Consider the following 18387-nt stretch of genomic DNA (forward strand, 5'->3'; position numbering starts at 1 on the left):
CTCTTTGCACAGTGACATGCTGTGCATTTGGCCATCTCCTGGAGCTCAGGGACCACTCCTTTTATCCAGTGTCTGGGTGGTGGCCCAGCACGCATGTGCTCAGTAAGGGCCAAGGGCAGCTGCAGAGCACAGAGGCTTCGCAGTTAGACCCACAGCTGGGGGACCGAAGGACAGCCACATGCCTCGATGACAAGCCCTGTGTGGGGAACGGGAAGAGCCCTCTGAGGTCCGATTCAGGACTCATGAGCAGGAAGCTGCACTGCACAGACCTGTCAGGAAGGACACACGTGTTCCCTGCAGGGCTTCCTGCAGAAATGCGGGAGCCGTGGGCTGCTCTGACCCCCACCAGAAGCTGGAGCTCATCAAGACATCCGCTTGTCAGCGCTCGAGGCTGCGCCAGCCTCTTCTCCGTCTCCCAAGGCCGCACGCTGGCAGTCATTTTTAATTGGGCTGTGAATGGGTATTCATCAACATCAGAGCGCGGCCGAGCAGGAGCCCTGGACTTGAGGAAATGAAGCAGGGGACGTGTCGTTCTGTGGACAGGGGGTGTGAGGCTCCGGGGTAACTCAGACTCACTTGGTGGAGGCTAACTCTCCCCAGGAAGCAGCTCAGCAGGCCTGCAGAATGGGGACCGGGGGTGTCCGGCCCATCTCCAGGAGGGCAGGCGGCCTCCTCCTCAGCTTCCCAGCCCACTGTCCTCAACGAGAGCTCTTGAATAGGCATGGTTTTAGAACATCTGGAAAGCTTTGTTAGAGATCCTCAGGCTGTGTGCGCGTGGTTGTTAGCTGGGGCATGGGTTGGCAGACCTGGGCATCCATCTCACACCTGAAATAGAAAGCAGAAGCCCCTTTATTAACATGCTGTTGGGTCATGCCCAGTCCATGTTACGGCCGTCAGCACCCCTGAGCTCCACGCACCCCTCCGGACTTCAGAGTGGGGAGCAAGCCTGGAGAGGTGCTGCTGCTGTCCTGTTTTGTAGATAGGAAAACCATGCCGTGGCCAGGCTCTGTGGCTTCCTCAGGGTCACTTGAGTGGTACAAAGGAAAGGCTGGACGGGGACCTGGACCCCTCCCTCAAGAGACTCTCACTCCACGGGGTGCTGGGCTCTCTGCAGGGGCTGAGGCGGAAGGCTGGCTCCTGAGCCCGGCGTCCAGTGTCTCATGGGTGCACAGGTCAGGTTAGTGAGGGCCACTGGGCTTGGGGAGCTGCACACAAGTCCCTGGTAAGCATGAACTACACCCCCAATCCACCTGGCAGCGCCATTGCTGACCATGAGAACAGGTGCAGAGGGTTTGTCTCCTCCGTTCAGAGCAGTGACCTGCAGATGCCAAGACCCTGTGGGAGCGGTGCTCAGGCCTAAGGATAGGCATGGGTGCTGGCAGGAGGCTTTCTGGGTCAGAAAGTGACCATGGGTGTGTCGCGACCTAAGTCACGCTGACCTGCTCAGGAGCACAGGGAGCCTGGTGAGAACCCACGGAAGGCCAGGCAGCCCCTGGGTTTGTGCCTGTTGAAGCCACCCTACCAGTGTGGAGACCAGTAGTCACAGAAGTCTACAGCTACGGGGCCAGGACCTCCTCAGCCACAGATGGCCGCACTCAAGTCACAGTCCAAAGGCAGCAGCAGTGACAACTGGTGGCTATGGCCCTGGGGCCACACAGCCAGAGCCATCTGTGCCTCTTCTAGGCCAGCCAAGGACCCGGACTGCATGCAAATCCCCATTCAATGTTCTTCTTTATTGGTTTGTCCCTGATTAGACCAAGAAGGGCTCCAGAGAATGTGACCCAGGAGTAGCAGAGCACAGGGCTGAACAGGTATATTGCCAGAAATGGCTCCTTCTTTTCCTACCCACAGCATCAGTGAGAATCCAGTGTCTCTTTAGCCCACACTGGAACAAGCTGTGAGCACACAGCTCCCGGCATCGTGGTTGCCAGGACGACGCTCGCCTCGTGGGGCGTGAGCGCTGTCTCCATGCACAGATACTGCAAGTCCAAGGTCTCTCTGTGCCACTTAACACCTCTGACACCTTCCATGGAAGACAGAGCTGAGAGGAGGTGGAGTGGTGGACCTGTGTGCTCCCCCTGCCCTGCACAGGAAGGGGTCCCTGCCCGCCCCGGGCCTGAGCTTGACGTGAGCATGCGGAGGCAGATTGGGTGTGAGCAAAAGCACTGCTTGTGCAAGCAGAGGCTATCCGTGTGCTTGTGAGTCAGCTGGGTCTCTGTCCAGTGCTTGACCTCGGGAAAGGCCTGCAGAACTTGAGCCCAGCCTGGAGTGGAGACAGAGAGCCCACCACAAACCCCAAGTGACAGCTCCTTTGTGTTTGAGCACCGTCCTGACAATGTCTTCCACTGTGACAGTGGCCTTGGTGGACAGGAGACGAGGAAGAACCACAGACAAGACACGTCACCATGTGTGTTGGCCTGGCCATGACAGCGACACCCAACTCCTGAAAGTGCAGCCATGGACGTGCTCAGATCCCGTGTAGAAGGCCGTGCATTTCACCCAACAGGATCAAAGAGCTCATGCCAAAAGCAAGACCACGTCTGTCCAGGAGCCTCCCTGTTCTGTCCACTCGACCAGCTGGGCTCTTGTGCCTCCAGTTCGTGGAGCACAGTCAGAAGCAGGTGCTCATCTGCACAGCAGCCCTTCCCACCCACCCTGGGCTGCTGACACTCTGAACCAGCATCACACTCCGCTCTCCCCGTGCCCAGCCTCTGTCCAGCTGGGGGCCTCCTGGGCCTGGCCCAAGCCCAGTGCAGGCGACCTCCCTGTGTGCTCTAGGCCACCTGACCCTACTGTGGGCCATCCACAGAGAGAGCATCAAACAGAAAGGCCCACGGTGGGCGCGGCCACTACGGCGGGAGCTTCCAACAGGAGAAGGTACAGGAGCTCTGTAATGCCCACCTCTGAGGGGCAGAGTGGACGTCAGCCATCAGATCCAGAGCAGATCCCCTTCCCCAGAAGTCAGTGTGGGAAACGGGAGATGTTATTGTTGGCAAAGTCGCTCCCCACTTCACCACACTCTGAGGCTGAAAGAGAGAAAACCCAAAGGGATAGGAAAGGGTTAATTCTCCACTAGGACTGCGCTGCCACAGACGCCTTTCAGCCTCTCTAGAGCAAGCACCTCGCCCCAAGCACCTCACCCCAAGCACCTCGCCCCAAGCACCTCACCCCAAATACCTCACCCCAAGCACCTCGCCCCAAGCACCTCACCCCAAGCACCTCGCCCCAAGCACCTCGCCCCAAGCACCTCACCCCAAGCACCTCACCCCAAATACCTCACCCCAAGCACCTCACCCCAAATATCTCACCCCAAGCACCTCACCCCCAAATACCTCGCCCCAAGCACCTCACCCCAAATACCTCCCCCAAGCACCTCGCCCCAAGCACCTCACCCCAGCACCTTGCTCCTAGTAACTCACCCCAAGTACCTTGCTCCTAGCTTGTGCTGGGTGAAGTCTGGGCCCTGCTCAGCATCTCAGGGCCTGTTGAAGGCTCTTTCCATCGGCCTTCCCTGCCTGCCTTGGGGTGACCACCAGCAGAGAGGGGACTCTGGCTTGTACGGAGGCGCTGCCCCATCTCTTCAGCCCACACTCTGCTCCTCAGGCTGCAACCTCAGAAGTAGAGCGTGTTCCCACTACTGTGAGCCTGCACCAGCCCGGTCCTCCCCAGCACTACTCAAACCCGAGGCCAGCTGACCCTTGGTTGTGGAGCTGTCCTCTGCACCGTGGGCATCCAGAGCACCCTAGGCCTCTACCCACTAGAGGACCGTGGCAGCCCCAGGATGGAACAAACACACATCTCCAGACCTTGCCAGGGACCCCTGGGTCCAAAACCACCCAGCCAAGGACCAGTGGGCGACGTACCTGGGCCACCCTGGAGCCTGACCAGGCTGACCAGGGCCAGCACGTCAGGGTTCCAGCTGACGGGAACCCGTGTCAGAATTCCCAGGGGCAGGCTGTCGACAGGCAGTATCCTAGGCTCTATCCCAGGAATGCTCTGCTAATCTCCGGAGGTGAGGGTCGGAACCCTGTAGGGGCTAGGCCTCCAGAGCTGGGCACTGCCCTGGAGCAGTGGAGTCCCCGGCCTGGCGGGAGCCCGCGCGGAAGTGGCGGCAGGCTCCCCCTCAGGTGCAGGCCAGGTGCCAGTCTCTCAGGCTGCTCTGGGAGGGGAAGGAGGCGAGCAGGAGCCGCAGCCTGGGCCACCTGGAGGAGCCCGCTCTGTTTCTATCAGGCCCCCAGCGGCACCTCCAGAGGTTCTCAGCCGGCCACGTTGCGGGGAAGGAAATGACATGAGTTAGAACACTTTTCTGAGACAACAAACAGAAAACTCATTTTTAAGAAACCTAAATTCTTAGAGTATTAAAATAAACCATCTTTATTATTCCATGTAGCAAAAGTGCCATCTGAGACCCAGTCCTGGCGTTCATCCGGTCCCTCCCCGCTGGTTTCTGACCTCCTGGGCAAGAGAAAGGAGCTGGAGGCCTGGGGACTTCTTTGGTCTTCTGCAAACCTTTCTCGGATGGCCCGAAGCCCCCAGCCCCAACCCGCGCTGTGGCCAGATTTTGCCACAAACTCCTGTCTCAAACAGCCCTTGGCAGAGGGAAGGCCTGCAGCTGACTTAGAGCGATGGAGACTCAGCCTGAGGCTGAGCCCTGAGGCTGGCACCAGCTCCCCTGCAGGAGGGAGCCAACCCAAACCTGGACCAAATTAGGGTGTCGTGAGGTAGACAGGACCAGGAGGGTGGCCGTGTGTAGAAGTTGGCAGAGTCTGGCCCAGCCACTGGCCTCAGAGCTGCCAGGACCTAGAGGAGCCTCAGGTCCCAGGGGAGCGCCCCGTCCAGGCTGGGAGTCGGGCAGCAGGTGGCCTGCCTCCCACCTGGGGCTCAGGTTCCGGGGGTCCCTGAAGGCCACCCTGGAGGTGCGTGGGGTGGGTGGGAGGTGGGCCTGCAAGGCCTCAGGTGCAGCCCGGCCTGTCCACTTACCTTGTGCTGCCTTCCCTCAAGGCTGACCAGCCACACTGCACGTCAGCACACAGAACCGTCGGCTATGCTTTCCCACAGGGTGTGCTGATTGGACTCCAAACAACAGCTGATTTTGGTTGAAAACACTCCTGTATTTTCAGATGAAATAATATTAATTTGGACAGCGAGCATCTGATCAGAATTCCTTGTAAATATTTAGATCCAGTGCCTGGGGAAGAAGGAGGCCTGGTTGGTTGTAATTAATCATGGATAATTCATTACTCGTGGTGTACATCTGGGCTGCAGGAGCTCCATTGGGTGCACAATCTGAAGAGGCTGCAGCTCCAAGCCAGGCCTGGGGAACAAGGTGGCCTCTCCTCAGTGCTGCAGTGATGAGCAGAGGTCCAGGGCTCGGTGCTCGCAAGCCCCTCAGAGGAAAACAGGAGCCGGTCCTGGCCAGGGCCGGGCTGTCAGTCATTCAAGACACTGTACAGCTCAGAGCTGGAGGGGAAGAAGAAGGCAGGGCTGAGGTAGTCTGTCTCCTGCAACCTCAGTCCTTCTGCTCGTCCGCAGGAGAGCTGCTAGAGTCCCTCTGCCTCCCTAGGAGGACGCGTGGGCAGAGGCAGGGCAGAGCACGGTCCTCCCTCAGACCAGGCAATCCAACTGGTCAGATGCAGGAGCAGCCAGGCACATCTGCTCCCATGGCCAGAGGGAGGGAGGCTCCCTGCATACAGCTGCCCACCAGATGCGTGGAACGGGACAGGAAGGGCGGGCAGGAGGGGGGGCTGCAGACCACCCTCCACAGGAAGAGCCTGGGCGAGGGGTTCCCCTGGAGAAGTCTGGGGGGGGGGGGTCAGACTGTTGCCTCAGGAGAAGAGTGTGCAATGTGAAAGCAGATTTCCTTCCAGGGACTGCAGTTCCCAGCCTGCAGGATGCCATAGACCCTCCAGCCTGCTCCTATGCCCGTGCCGTCTCCTCCTCCCTCCACTCCTCTGTCACAGGCCAGTTTAGAAAGTGGACATCTCCTACACTCCCTGTGATCACCCTCATGCCCTCTCCCCACTTCCAACTTTACCTGAAGTCCACAGAACTAAAATGCAAAGCCAACCCTTGCTCGCTTTGGAAAACTCTTATGGAAGACGCTGAGCCCCAGTTGGGAGTCCTCATGAAAGTCCCCTAACACTGGCCTCAGCCTCACTGGCTGGGAGCCTCCGTCTCCATCGCCACGCCCACCACCCGCAGGGCTCACTCCTACCAGGTCTCCAGTGTCCACGCACTCACCCAGGTGCTCAGTTCCATTGGCACCCCCAGATCAACCTCACGAAGCCCTCAGTCATCCCAGGACGTGCGCAGGGAGCAAGCCGTTGGCCTCAGGGGCACAGGTCCTGGTGGGGCCAGGGGCTCCAGGTCCTGCTCCAGGCCCCACCCTGTGAACAGAGGTCTCCTCAGGCCTGGTCAGTGCTGCGCCCCCACATTTTTGTGCTTGCTGTGGGTGAGCCCACCTGGGAAACAGCCCCCGCGAGAGCGGCAGCCCCTGGTGCTCCTCAGACAGGAAGCCACCAGCACCCCAGGGAGGGCCTAGGCAGCCCTGGGGCCGCAGCTGCCCCCAGAGACCAGCAGGGGTTAAATAAGGTGCGCTCTCGGGGTGCTGGGGCGGGAGGATGGGGCATCCACAGCAACCTAGGTCCTGTGGACTCGTGAGACCCTGTCTCAAAATACAACATAAAATCAGGCCCAGGAAGAAAAACAAAACAGAAAAGAAGAACCTGCATTAAACAGAGGGGCCTGTTGACGACCGGTGGACCGGGTCCAGCTGGCAGGCCCTGGACTGGGCTCTCACAGTGAGCCACGACACTGGGTCATCTGTGGGCGTTGGGTGCAGATCAGCCTCTGTGAGGGTCTGGGCCGCACCTGCTGGCTCTCCTCAGGGCCTTTCTGTGGTGATCACTCGGCACCACAGACAGGGCTCTCTGAAGAGCAGCCTGGCTCGCTCCTGTTCTGGAGGGGCTCCTGGGTGGCATCTGGCGGAGGCTTCCACTGCAGCGCCCTGAGGCAGGCCGGGCATCTCACGGCAGAGACAGGGAGGTCAGCTGTCTCTCTCCCTTCTCTTAGGCCACCAGGACTCAGTGACGGGGCCACCTGTGATCTACCTAACCCTGATCACCTCCCAGGGCCCCACCTCTCCCACCACTACAGACGGAGCCCACCCTCTGGGTCCCTCGCGGTGGGGATCAAGTTTCAGCCTCAAGCCACGGCATAATATAGGGCCCTAACAGAACCAAGCCTGAGGCCCCTGGAGCCACAGGCCACTTTGCAGCAGACCGTCACCTTCAGACCTGACCCTCTGTTGGCTCTTCTGCCATCCCACCCTGAGCACCTTGGTCACACCGGCCTCTGTGACTGCATGAGCCGTCTTCAGACTCCTCCTACCCTCCACGGTCCACCCACTGGGGATGGGCAAGTCCCCACCAACCCACCGTCAGTTGGAAATAGCACCTGTTCAAATGCTGTCCGCACACCAGCCAGCCAGACCCGCGCGTGGCCAGCCCACTCCTGCATTCCCAGGACCCTTACCTGGGTCTGAGCTTGGGAAACTCCTCCAACATGAAGGGGCTCCTGGGATTCACCCAGTGGCGTCCTGAAGGTGCGGCCCCTGGCCCTCGTAGGGTAAGGATGGGTGACCAACCCCTCACATCACGACTCTACTCCACCCACCTTCCAGTGGCTCTGCCTCTCTGGGAAGCCGGATGACGATCTGCCCTGCAGCCCCCCGGAGGGAAGGTTGGCCCCCGGGAGTGAAGGTTGGCCCCTCAAGTTCCTGGAACTGGCGGACGTGGTGGGGAGAGGACAATCGGCCTCCCTGTCTGGGTGCCACTCACTCACCTCTGACCTGCAAAGGCCTCCAGACCCCCCAGTGCCCTGCACTGTGCTTCCCCTGCACTGTCCCAGCTGGTTCAGAAGCGGCGCAGGTGTTTGTGAGCTGCCCTGCCACCTCAGTCCAAGGCCAGCTGAGGTCCCAACACAGGAGGCACCAGGTGACCCCGTGACATGGAAAGCCTGAGATAGGCCTGTGCCACCCGGGAGGCCACGGCTACGTGGTGAGCAGATCTGCTGTCCTGGGCTGTGAGGGAGAAATCCGCTGTGGGGGAGTGTGCCCAGCAGGCCACCAAAGGCTCCCTACCAGACGCCCCACACCCGCGCCTGGGCTGGGCTGGTTAATCCCCCTCGCTGAGAAGGAAGGGCTGCTGGACACAGACTTGCTGGCGGGGACTCGGGCTGAGTGAGGCTCCTGGGTCAGCTCTGAGCAGGCTGTGACAGCTAGCTGATAGCCAGGGCCGTGTACTCAAGAGACCTGGCCTAGACTCTCACGGCAAGACCCGAGTCTCATCCTCCCTGTTGTGGTCAGGATACGAGGTATCCCCCAAGGGCTCCTGTGTGAGGCAGGGCAAGAGTGTTCAGAGGAGAGACGACTGGCCGGATTGTGATAGCTGTAACCTGATCAGTGGATTGATCCACTGATGTGAATTAGCGGGTGGTGACTGTCCTCAGGCAGGGAGTGGCTGGGGGAGGTGGGCCCCTGAGGGGTGCCTCGGGCTCATGTCTGTCCCTGGTGGACCGAGCTCTCTCTGCTTTCCTCCGCGACCCCCGTCTCCCCTCCTCTTCGCCTCACCTTGGGTCCCAGCTATGGAGTCCGATGACCTTGGATTTACCCTCTGGCACAGTAAGGCCAAATAAAGGTTTCCTCCTCCAAGCCATTGGCCACAGTGACGTGAAGCTGAATAAAACAGGAGGAAACATGAGGCCCGGAGACCTGTGTCGACAGGTTCTGTGCCCGAAGACGGTCAGACCTGACACGGGGTGGGGGGGGGGGGGGCTGAAGCAGCCCAACACTAAAGCACTAGCGACACCCGTGTGGGTGAGTGGGGATGTGTCTTGGGTGCTGATCTGGGAGGGCCTGGGTCTTGGGCTTGGGCAGCATCTGTACCGTTCTGTTTGGCTGATGGACCTGCCGTGGCCCACTGAAGAGGGCTGGGGTTTCACACTGCTCTCCGGGGAGAATCGAGTCAGAGCTGTGTACACCCCAAGCCAAGAGAAAACAGTCACCTGAGAACATCCAGGGAGCAGATTTTGGTTCAATAGCTCATTAAAAATGACAAAGCTCTTTAACGATTCCAGCTGTCCCCAAATGCTGACACCCGTCTGGAGCCATGGCAAGTCCCTCGCTCAGGGAGTGCACAGGGAGGCAGGTGCGGCTTCAGGAGACCCACCCGAAGGGGATTGCTAAGTCTGCTGTGGCCTCTTCCAAGTCCAAGGGCCGTGGAAAGACCCAAGTCACCTCCCTCCCCGAGAACTGTCACTTCAACCCTGTTTGCGCCACGGTTCTGCACAGGTTTGAGCCCAGCAGAGCCGCAGAGGTCCAGCTCACACCCAGAACAGGAGAAGAGGACATGCCCCTGAGCCTGCTCCCTGCCTGAAAACCAGGCCCAGAAGGCCCGGTGGGGTGGTGCCAGCCTAGCCACTGGCACATCGGGCACACAGTAATATCAGTCCTCGTCCTCTCTTGCCAAAGGCAGGGAAATCTGTGAAATCAGTTGTGACCCTCGTGGTTTTGGACACCAAAGAAGAGGAAGGCCTTCTAACAGCGCAAGGTGGTCTTACCTTGCGACCGTCCGTAACAGAGCACCCAGGAAAAGCGAAGAGAAGCTGAACTTCCCTGGACCATCTGAGTGAGAACAGGCTGCTCCCAGGGTCAGCAGCCTCCCTGGGTCGGCCAAAGAAGTGGTCCTGCCTGGTCTGAGCACTACCTCTACCAAGAGACCTGGGCCTGGGTTCTCAGCTGCAGCAGGACCAGGGGAGCGTGTGCCCAAGCAGCACTTAGAAAGCTCTCCAAGCTCTCAGCCACCTGGGGGATCCCTTCCGACGGGAGTTGGCCAGCTGGGGCGCTGCCTCCTCTTCCCCACGAAGCCTTCCTGGAACGCAGCCTGCTGTCAATCTACCAGCCTGGGCGGGGCTTCACGCTGCGATGGAGGAGAGACGCTGCAGCCCACAAGCCTACAGCACACGGCCTGTCCCTGCACCGACAGCGCTGGCCAGCCCATCGCAAGTGCGATTCCCACCCCGAGGTGGCTCGGCATGTGGGAGGGCCATCCTGTGCTTCCCTGGAGGCCTGTCTCCATCAGGTCCTCTTGGGCAAGGATGCTTCAAGCATGGGAGGGACAGGGCTCCCAGCTGTCCCCCAGGTGACTCAAACAACGAGGACACCAGGCCCCCCAGCCCCCTCCACTTCCCAGCTTCCGACCTTTGGACAAGGAACTGAGCGATTCCCTAATGACTTTTGGTGCTGGGGATCGAACCCAGGGACACTGTACCACTGAGCTACATCCCCAGCCCTATTTATTTTTTATTTTGAGACAGGGTCTCACAAAGTCACCCACGCTGGCCTCAAACTTGTGACCCTCCTGCCTCTGCCTCCCTCAACACTGGGATCACAGGCGTGTGCCACCATGCTCAGCTGAAACGTTCCTGATTAGTGAGTTCAATTATCACATTGACACTTACCCTTGAATTTTTTAGTTTTATCATCTTTTATGCCATTATTCCAATCAATCGTGTTGGGAGACACTGAGCCGAGCTTCACAGAACAAGGTGGTGGGCTTGACTTTCAAGGCTGCTGGTAAGGAGTGTCCTCAGAGAGGCCAGGTGCTGGGAGCAGGTGGGCGTTCTGCGCAGTTCTTCCTGCATGACTCCCAGTGTGGGCCCAGGTGTGTACAGTCAGTGGCCAGACACTGTCCTGTGTCCAGGTGACGTCTGGGAACAGCCAGAGGTGGGCACTCGTTGGCTTCTTGGCACTGCTGATGAACGTACACTAAAGGGTCATCTGTTTACTGGAGACCCTACGAGTGGGCTTCTCCTGGAGTCTCTTGTGCAATCTCTTGGAGTGACGGCCTGAAGGCAGAAAGCACAAAGCGCTTCATGAGACAGCGTGGCCACACGGGAAGCAGGGTCACGAGTCACAGGCGGTGGCTTACCCAGAGCCTCCGACTGCTCAGACCTCGGCGGCCAGCCGTCCTCTGCTGGACCACCATGGCGGGAAGGGCACTGACCTGCATGCAGCGACTCCCAGTGCTGGCTTGACTGCGTGGTGGACACGGGACTCTGCCTGGTGGTGGGTGGGTCAGATGCAGGCTGAGGCTGGGAGCTGGTGGGGCTGCGTTTATTTTCCTAATCACAAATGTGACAGTAAAAGGCGGCTGTGAATAACTGCCTCGGGGCTGCAGGGGCGAGGTCTGGTCCCCTGAGAAGAGAGAATGAGGAAAGTCCAATACTCCAGAAATCCCAGGTGCAAAGCCCAGAGACTGCCAGCAGCCCCCGTCCCAGCCGGACCCCTCTGGGTGGGTCAGCCCTGCGCCCGCACGTCTCATGTGTCTGCATCTGGACAGCCGTGATAATCTGAGGACAAGAGGCGAGCACTCATGACCAACCCTTGGCAGCCCAGGAATGGCCGGAGGTGATGTACGGCTGCCCACACAGCTGAGAACTCACCTAGTGCAAAGTGGAGAAAAGTGAAGAAGCCAGAAGCCGGCGGGGGTGGGCGGTGATGAAGGGCCGCTCGGGTGTCAGTGGTGGGTCCTCTGTGAGCGGTGGGCATGGTCTACCAGGTGGCTCCATCGTCTCTCACCAACGAGGTATTCAGTAACACGGGGGAGAGCAGGAGCCGCGGGGCGGGCGTTCTGTGCTGACGGTCCCCTCCGAGGTCCAGGCGGCCTTGCTGCAGTGAGGTGAAGGAGCCGGGAATGGCCGGGAATCTAGTCCCCACCGAGAGGGCAAAAGGAACCTTACGAAAGAAAAATGTAAGAAACGATCCACTTGGTCGGTTCTGACGGACACTATGTGAGATCCAGTAAGAGCAAGGCAAGCGCGTTTGTCCTCCAGGGGTCTCAGGGAGCTATCCAGACAGATCAGCCTCGCAGAGCCTCACCTCGGGCCACAGAAACGCCCTCTGCCCACAGAACAGACCTCGGAGGGCCAGCAGGCATGGTCACTCGGGCCTTCGTGGGGATGGCGATGACGGGACAAGTGGGGGGTATCCACAGCTGAGGAGAGAGGTGAGGCAGAGCTAGAGGTGACAGGAGACGCCCACGTCTAACGCCGAGCTCCGGGGTGCGTGAAGTCGTGGCTCCAGAGGCTCCCGGATGGCCTCTTTCTCCTGCCCGTCCCACGTGGACCGGCTGCTGCCACGGGCTCCTCCTGTGCTGAGGACGGGGAGTCTGGGGAGGAGCCGGGGCCACCAGCTGGCAGGCCACAGAGGCCTGGAGCACACTGAGCCTGCACCCCAGGTGCCCTCGGGGCGGGAGCTTCAGGGAGAACTTGCCTTGGAGCTTAGGCACCGGGATGTGCGCAGGCACCGGGACGTGCGCAGGGGGGCAGAGAACGTGAGTGGAGTCCCACCTTCTCATGGGCTCCTACCGCTGCTCCTCCACTCCACAGGCGTTTGTTGAGTGTCAACTGAATTCTGGCTTCCCAGAAGGAACGTGAGACCCTGAATTCCGGCTTTCCAGAAGGAACGTGAGACCCTGAATTCCGGCTTCCCAGAAGGAACGTGAGACCCTGAATTCCGGCTTTCCAGAGGGAACGTGAGACCCTGAATTCCGGCTTTCCAGAAGGAACGTGAGACCCTGAATTCCGGCTTCCCAGAAGGAACGTGAGACCCTGAATTCCGGCTTTCCAGAGGGAACGTGAGACCCTGAATTCCGGCTTCCCAGAGGGAACGTGAGCCTGAATTCCAGCTTCCCAGAAGGAACGTGAGACCCTGAATTCAAACTTCCCAGAGGGAACGTGAGACCCTGAATTCCGGCTTCCCAGAAGGAACGTGAGACCCTGAATTCCGGCTTTCCAGAGGGAACGTGAGACCCTGAATTCCGGCTTCCCAGAGGGAACGTGAGACCCTGAATTCCGGCTTCCCAGAAGGAACGTGAGCCTGAATTCCGGCTTCCCAGAGGGAACGTGACCCTGAATTCCGGCTTCCCAGAAGGAACGTGAGACCCTGAATTCCGGCTTTCCAGAGGGAACGTGAGACCTGAATTCCGGCTTCCCAGAGGGAACGTGAGACCCTGAATTCCGGCTTTCCAGAGGGAACGTGAGACCCTGAATTCCGGCTTCCCAGAGGGAACGTGAGACCCTGAATTCCGGCTTCCCAGAGGGAACGTGAGACCCTGAATTCCGGCTTTCCAGAGGGAACGTGAGACCCTGAATTCCGGCTTCCCAGAGGGAACGTGAGAGCCTGAATTCCGGCTTCCCAGAGGGAACGTGAGACCCTGAATTCCGGCTTCCCAGAGGGAACGTGAGACCTGAATTCCGGCTTCCCAGAGGGAACGTGAGACCCTGAATTCCGGCTTTCCAGAGGGAACGTGAGACCCTGAATTCCGGCTTCCCAGAGGGAACGTGACCCTGAATTCCGGCTTCCCAGAGGGAACGTGAGAGCCTGAATTCCGGCTTCCCAGAAGGAACGTGAGACCCTGAATTCCGGCTTCCCAGAGGGAACGTGAGACCCTGAATTCCGGCTTCCCAGAAGGAACGTGAGACCCTGAATTCCGGCTTCCCAGAGGGAACGTGAGACCCTGAATTCCGGCTTCCCAGAGGGAACGTGAGAGCCTGAATTCCGGCTTCCCAGAAGGAACGTGAGACCCTGAATTCCGGCTTCCCAGAAGGAACGTGAGACCCTGAATTCAAACTTCCCAGAGGGAACGTGAGACCCTGAATTCCGGCTTCCCAGAAGGAACGTGAGACCCTGAATTCCGGCTTTCCAGAGGGAACGTGAGACCCTGAATTCCGGCTTCCCAGAAGGAACGTGACCCTGAATTCCGGCTTTCCAGAGGGAACGTGAGACCCTGAATTCCGGCTTCCCAGAAGGAACGTGAGCCTGAATTCCGGCTTTCCAGAGGGAACGTGAGACCCTGAATTCCGGCTTCCCAGAAGGAACGTGAGACCCTGAATTCCGGCTTTCCAGAGGGAACGTGAGACCCTGAATTCCGGCTTCCCAGAGGGAACGTGAGACCCTGAATTCCGGCTTTCCAGAGGGAACATGAGACCCTGAATTCCGGCTTCCCAGAGGGAACGTGAGACCCTGAATTCCGGCTTCCCAGAAGGAACGTGAGCCTGAATTCCGGCTTCCCAGAGGGAACGTGACCCTGAATTCCGGCTTCCCAGAAGGAACGTGAGACCCTGAATTCCGGCTTCCCAGAGGGAACGTGAGACCCTGAATTCCGGCTTTCCAGAGGGAACGTGACCCTGAATTCCGGCTTCCCAGAAGGAACGTGAGCCTGAATTCCGGCTTCCCAGAGGGAACGTGAGACCTGAATTCCGGCTTTCCAGAAGGAACGTGACCCTGAATTCCGGCTTCCCAGAAGGAACGTGAGACCCTGAATTCCGGCTTCCCAGAGGGAACGTGAGCCTGAATTCCGGCTTCCCAGAGGGAACGTGAGCCTGAATTCCGGCTTCCCAGAAGGAACGTGAGAGCCTGTCTTACTGAGCTTCTATTCCGAGGGGAGAGGGTAAGAAACACAGGGACGGCCACCCACCGTCACGGCTCCTGGAGGGCACACAGCGGCCTGCGCGGCACCGTGTCCCCCAGCCCACCCCTGCTCCTCAGCCTCGTCCTCCTCCCTTTAGCCACCCCGCCCCGGGGGCCTGTGGCCGGGACCCCACCAGGCAGAGTCCCCATCACTGTCACATGGGGTGGCCCAGGGTCTAGTCCGAGGCCAGCCAGGGCCATGTCCTGCGGCAGCCATCGTCCTGAGCATGTGGAGAGCCCCACACCAGGCGCCTCCAAGAGGAGGAGGGGAGCTTCCTGGTGGCCAGTCTCTCCCAGGCCCAGGTGGAGCGGCCACTCCCGCCCGCCTCAGCCGCGTGGGTGTGTTTGTAATTTGGGGACAGACTGCCAGCAAGGGACAGAGGAGAGCAGACATGGAGGCAGCCGGGAGACGTGGCAGGGAGGGTCGGGACCGAGAGCTCCTCAGGGGTCGTCCCTCTAGGAGCCAACCTCCCCTCAGGAAGTGTCATTGCTTCTGGGGTGACATGGGGTGACATCTCTTCTGGGAGCTGACATCACTTCAGGAGGTGACATCTTCACCTCTGGGAACTGACAACTCCTCTGGGGGTGACATTGATTCTGGGAGGGACACCGGCTCTGGAAGTGACATCTCTGGGGGTGCCATTGTCTCTGGGGGTGCCCTCACCTCTGGAGTTGATGTTTCCTCTGGGAGTGACATCTTCTCAAGGGGTGACATGTCTGGTGGCTGACACTGCTTCTGAGGGTGACATTGCCTCAGGAGGCGACATCTCTGGGTGATATTGGCTCTGGAGGGACATCAGCTCTGGGAGTGACACCGGCTGAGACACCGCCATGTGACTAGCTTGGAGAAAAATACTCCAGGAAGTGGTAACAAAGGCAGAGCTGGGCCCGGACTTGGCTGGGCCTGGGGACAGAGGGGGACCTAGAGAGCAGAAGCCGGGCCTGGGCAGGGCCGGGCAGGGCCGGGCAGGGAGGGCCCTGCAGGCATGGGTGAGCCAGGGGATGCAGCTGTCAGAGCTGCCCCGTGACCTGGAGCGAGGGAGAGTCAGGAGGATTTCCAGCAGAGGAGGGACATGTCTCATGGGCCACCAAGGACCACAGCTGCTACCAGAGCCCAGCAGGAGCTGAGGCAGAGCGGGCCTGACCGCATCAGGGAGCGGGAGAGAAGGCCTGGGGTTCCGGAACTTGGTGGTGGAGCCAGTGCACCTGCTGGTGGCCTGGTGGGTGGGAAGACCCAGGGTGACGCCAGACTCTGGTGGGAGGGTTTGGCGGTGGGCACCACACTGGCTGAGAACCCAGCGTTGGTGGGTGCGCTTGGCCCTGTCTCTTCGGACCTGACTGTCTGAGCACGTCACAGCACAGGTTAGTCTACAATCTGACAGCTTATTAATCACCCTGAGTCCTGTCTCCCAGCGATGAAAATACAGGCTCTAATACGGACACCAGGTGAGGTAGCCAATATGGAAGTGACCAGGCTGAGCCCAGCAGGTAGCAGATGCCCAATAAACGCTCCATCAGCCTTGGACTTGAGAGTCAGGGCAGTGTCCAGAAGGGGCAGCCCACACCTGGACGGAGGGTCCAACAACTGTCAGTCACAGCCACTTGACAGGTTGCCTGAGTCAAGCCGCTGTTCCCCTGGGGTTGAGACACACCTGGGCATGTTGGGTAAAGGGGCAGAGTGGGCCTGCCCGATCCTGCTTGCACCAGAGCCAAGGGCCTCCAGGGAGACACACCATGTGAGGGAAGGCATCAGGGGACGCGTCAGAGATGCTACCGATGAAGTGTGTCTCCAGGGACAGAGCCTCCCAGACCAAGACGCAAATGTGAGTCCCAGTGTGGAGAGAAAGCAAAGCAAAACCCAAAAGAGCTGCTCCACTCCGCCTCCACCAGACCTAGGAGAGGAGCCTTCAGCTGTCTGAGCACACCCTGGTTCTCACCACTAGAGCGCCCACACGCCCACGGAGCACCCGCGGCATCCCAGAGCTGCCCGGCCAGCAGACAGCACCAGCAGGTCCAGCAGAATGCAGGTGAAGGACAGGGCTGGCTGATAGGCACAGGCCCCTAGAGTCATGGAGTAAGTGCAGGGCCTTGAGAAGGCAGGGGCAAGCCGTCAGATGTGGGGAAGCATCGCTGCCCGGTGTGAGTCAGGGGACCTGTTAGTCCAGGCGCGATGCCCCGGGAATGGCAAAGAAACCAAAGCTCCCAGGAGCACCGCAGCAGGGGGCTCCTGCAGAGCAGGTGGGGCTGAGCCGAGACGGGAGCAGACAACAGCTTCTGCCCCAGGACAGGTTTCCCCTCTCCTGGGAACCCAGCAGCGGCTCTGCACAGGACATCTGACCTCTCCTCCCGCACAAGCCCTTTTAAGGTGGCCTCTCTCCATTGGCACTGACCCTCCTGACACCTTGCTCCGCTACCATTGCCTCACTCTCAAGTTCACAGAAAATTTGTCAAGCAGAGTGATAAGTATGTCCAATAGCCTTGCACCACCAACTGCTGCAAATGCCTTCTCTGCATATTTCTTGAAACTTTCAGGTTTTAAAACACATTCTTTTATAATAAAGAAGTAACTTTACAGGATTTTTAAAGAAGTCACAGATTCCCCCATGGAAATGTCCCGGCGGAACCTGACCTAATGAAGCTCCCTCACCTGCTCCCCACCCCCCAGGTGGCACGCACTTCAGGGTCATGAGTCACATCCCGACATGCGGCAGACCCTGTGTGGGGGGCCAGCTCCTCAGTGTGCCCCGCTTCTGAGAACAGCTCCTCTTCAGAGAAATGGGTCTCCTAGACCAGGGCCCCAGGCCCCGCTGACTGTACCTGGATGGGCTCACCTGGCTGGTCCACGTCAGATTCTCTTGAGTGGCCGCCCTAGGGCAGGGAAAGGTCAGTACCAGTGGGCAGGCCTCTCCTGCCACACGCACACACTGGGGGAAATGAGCATGCAGACAGATGGAGCAGCTAGAGCCCTGTCCAGGAGGGTCCTGTCGCTGCCCACATTTGCTGCCTCTGGGACTCCCTTCACAGCTTCCCTAAGACTCTCCACACTGAGAGAGGCTAATGTCCACACTGGTCAGCACACCCAGAGCAGGAATGCCACCATCACCCAGAACCTCTGAGCCAACCCTAACCCACGATCCCAGGGTGGAGCGGGACTTCTCACGGTGCAAATCATGTCCTGCACTGACCCAGGGTCAGACTCCAGGAAGTGGCTGGTTTGGGAGTCAAAGCCGGGGTCTCAGCTGGGAGCCTGTCCTCCAAGCTGCACACACATGACATCACGGTAGAGGCTTCATCCAGAGACCAGCTGGGCTGCAGATTCCCAACGCCCTCCGAGAACTGAGCCTGTGGCCACGACTCACCCGCATCTCTCTGACCCTGGTCATCAGAGGGGCGGCTACGCAGCCTGCAGGCGCAGGGGCATGCCCTGGGAAGGCAGGTGGTGAACTCCTGCAGTTCACTGGGGAGGAACAGACCGGATCTGGAAATCCAGGGGCCCACACAGAGCCTGGACACGCTCCCCCAGTGTGTGCAGCTGAGCCCCTGAGCCACCTCCCTGAAGATCCTGCAGGACGGCATCCGAATGACCTCGTCCTTATCAGCCAGCCACAGTCCCCTGCTCCTGGGTGAGAAAATGGCCACAGCCCCCCAGGACCAGAGTGACCTCCTGAGGGTGTTTTCCTCCCAAGGTCTGCTGCTCAGAGCCCCACGTGCCCCTCACGTCACGCGAGCATCCTTGATCTGTCAGCCCATCCTAGCGTCAAAACAGCCCTCACATCCCCGTGGCGTCCCAGAAAGCCCCGAGGAATGATCACTCCAACAGTTTTTTCATCCTGTCAATATTTTCGATAAACAGCCCT

The 18387-nt window shown here is 59.6% G+C and overlaps 1 long non-coding RNA gene across 1 annotated transcript; it reads right to left on the reverse strand.

Moving 5' to 3' along the window:
• Positions 1-440: 440 nt before the first annotated feature.
• Positions 441-3560, reverse strand: LOC143380726 (uncharacterized). The gene is made up of 3 exons (XR_013088678.1): positions 3420-3560; positions 2902-3026; positions 441-825 (listed from the first exon to the last, which is right to left on the reverse strand). It is a non-coding gene; the product is annotated as an uncharacterized LOC143380726 (long non-coding RNA).
• Between the last annotated feature and the right edge of the window lie 14827 nt (positions 3561-18387).

The sequence above is a fragment of the Callospermophilus lateralis genome, chromosome 14, assembly GCF_048772815.1.
Source record: "Callospermophilus lateralis isolate mCalLat2 chromosome 14, mCalLat2.hap1, whole genome shotgun sequence".
In the NCBI taxonomy this organism is placed as follows: Eukaryota; Metazoa; Chordata; class Mammalia; order Rodentia; family Sciuridae; genus Callospermophilus; species Callospermophilus lateralis.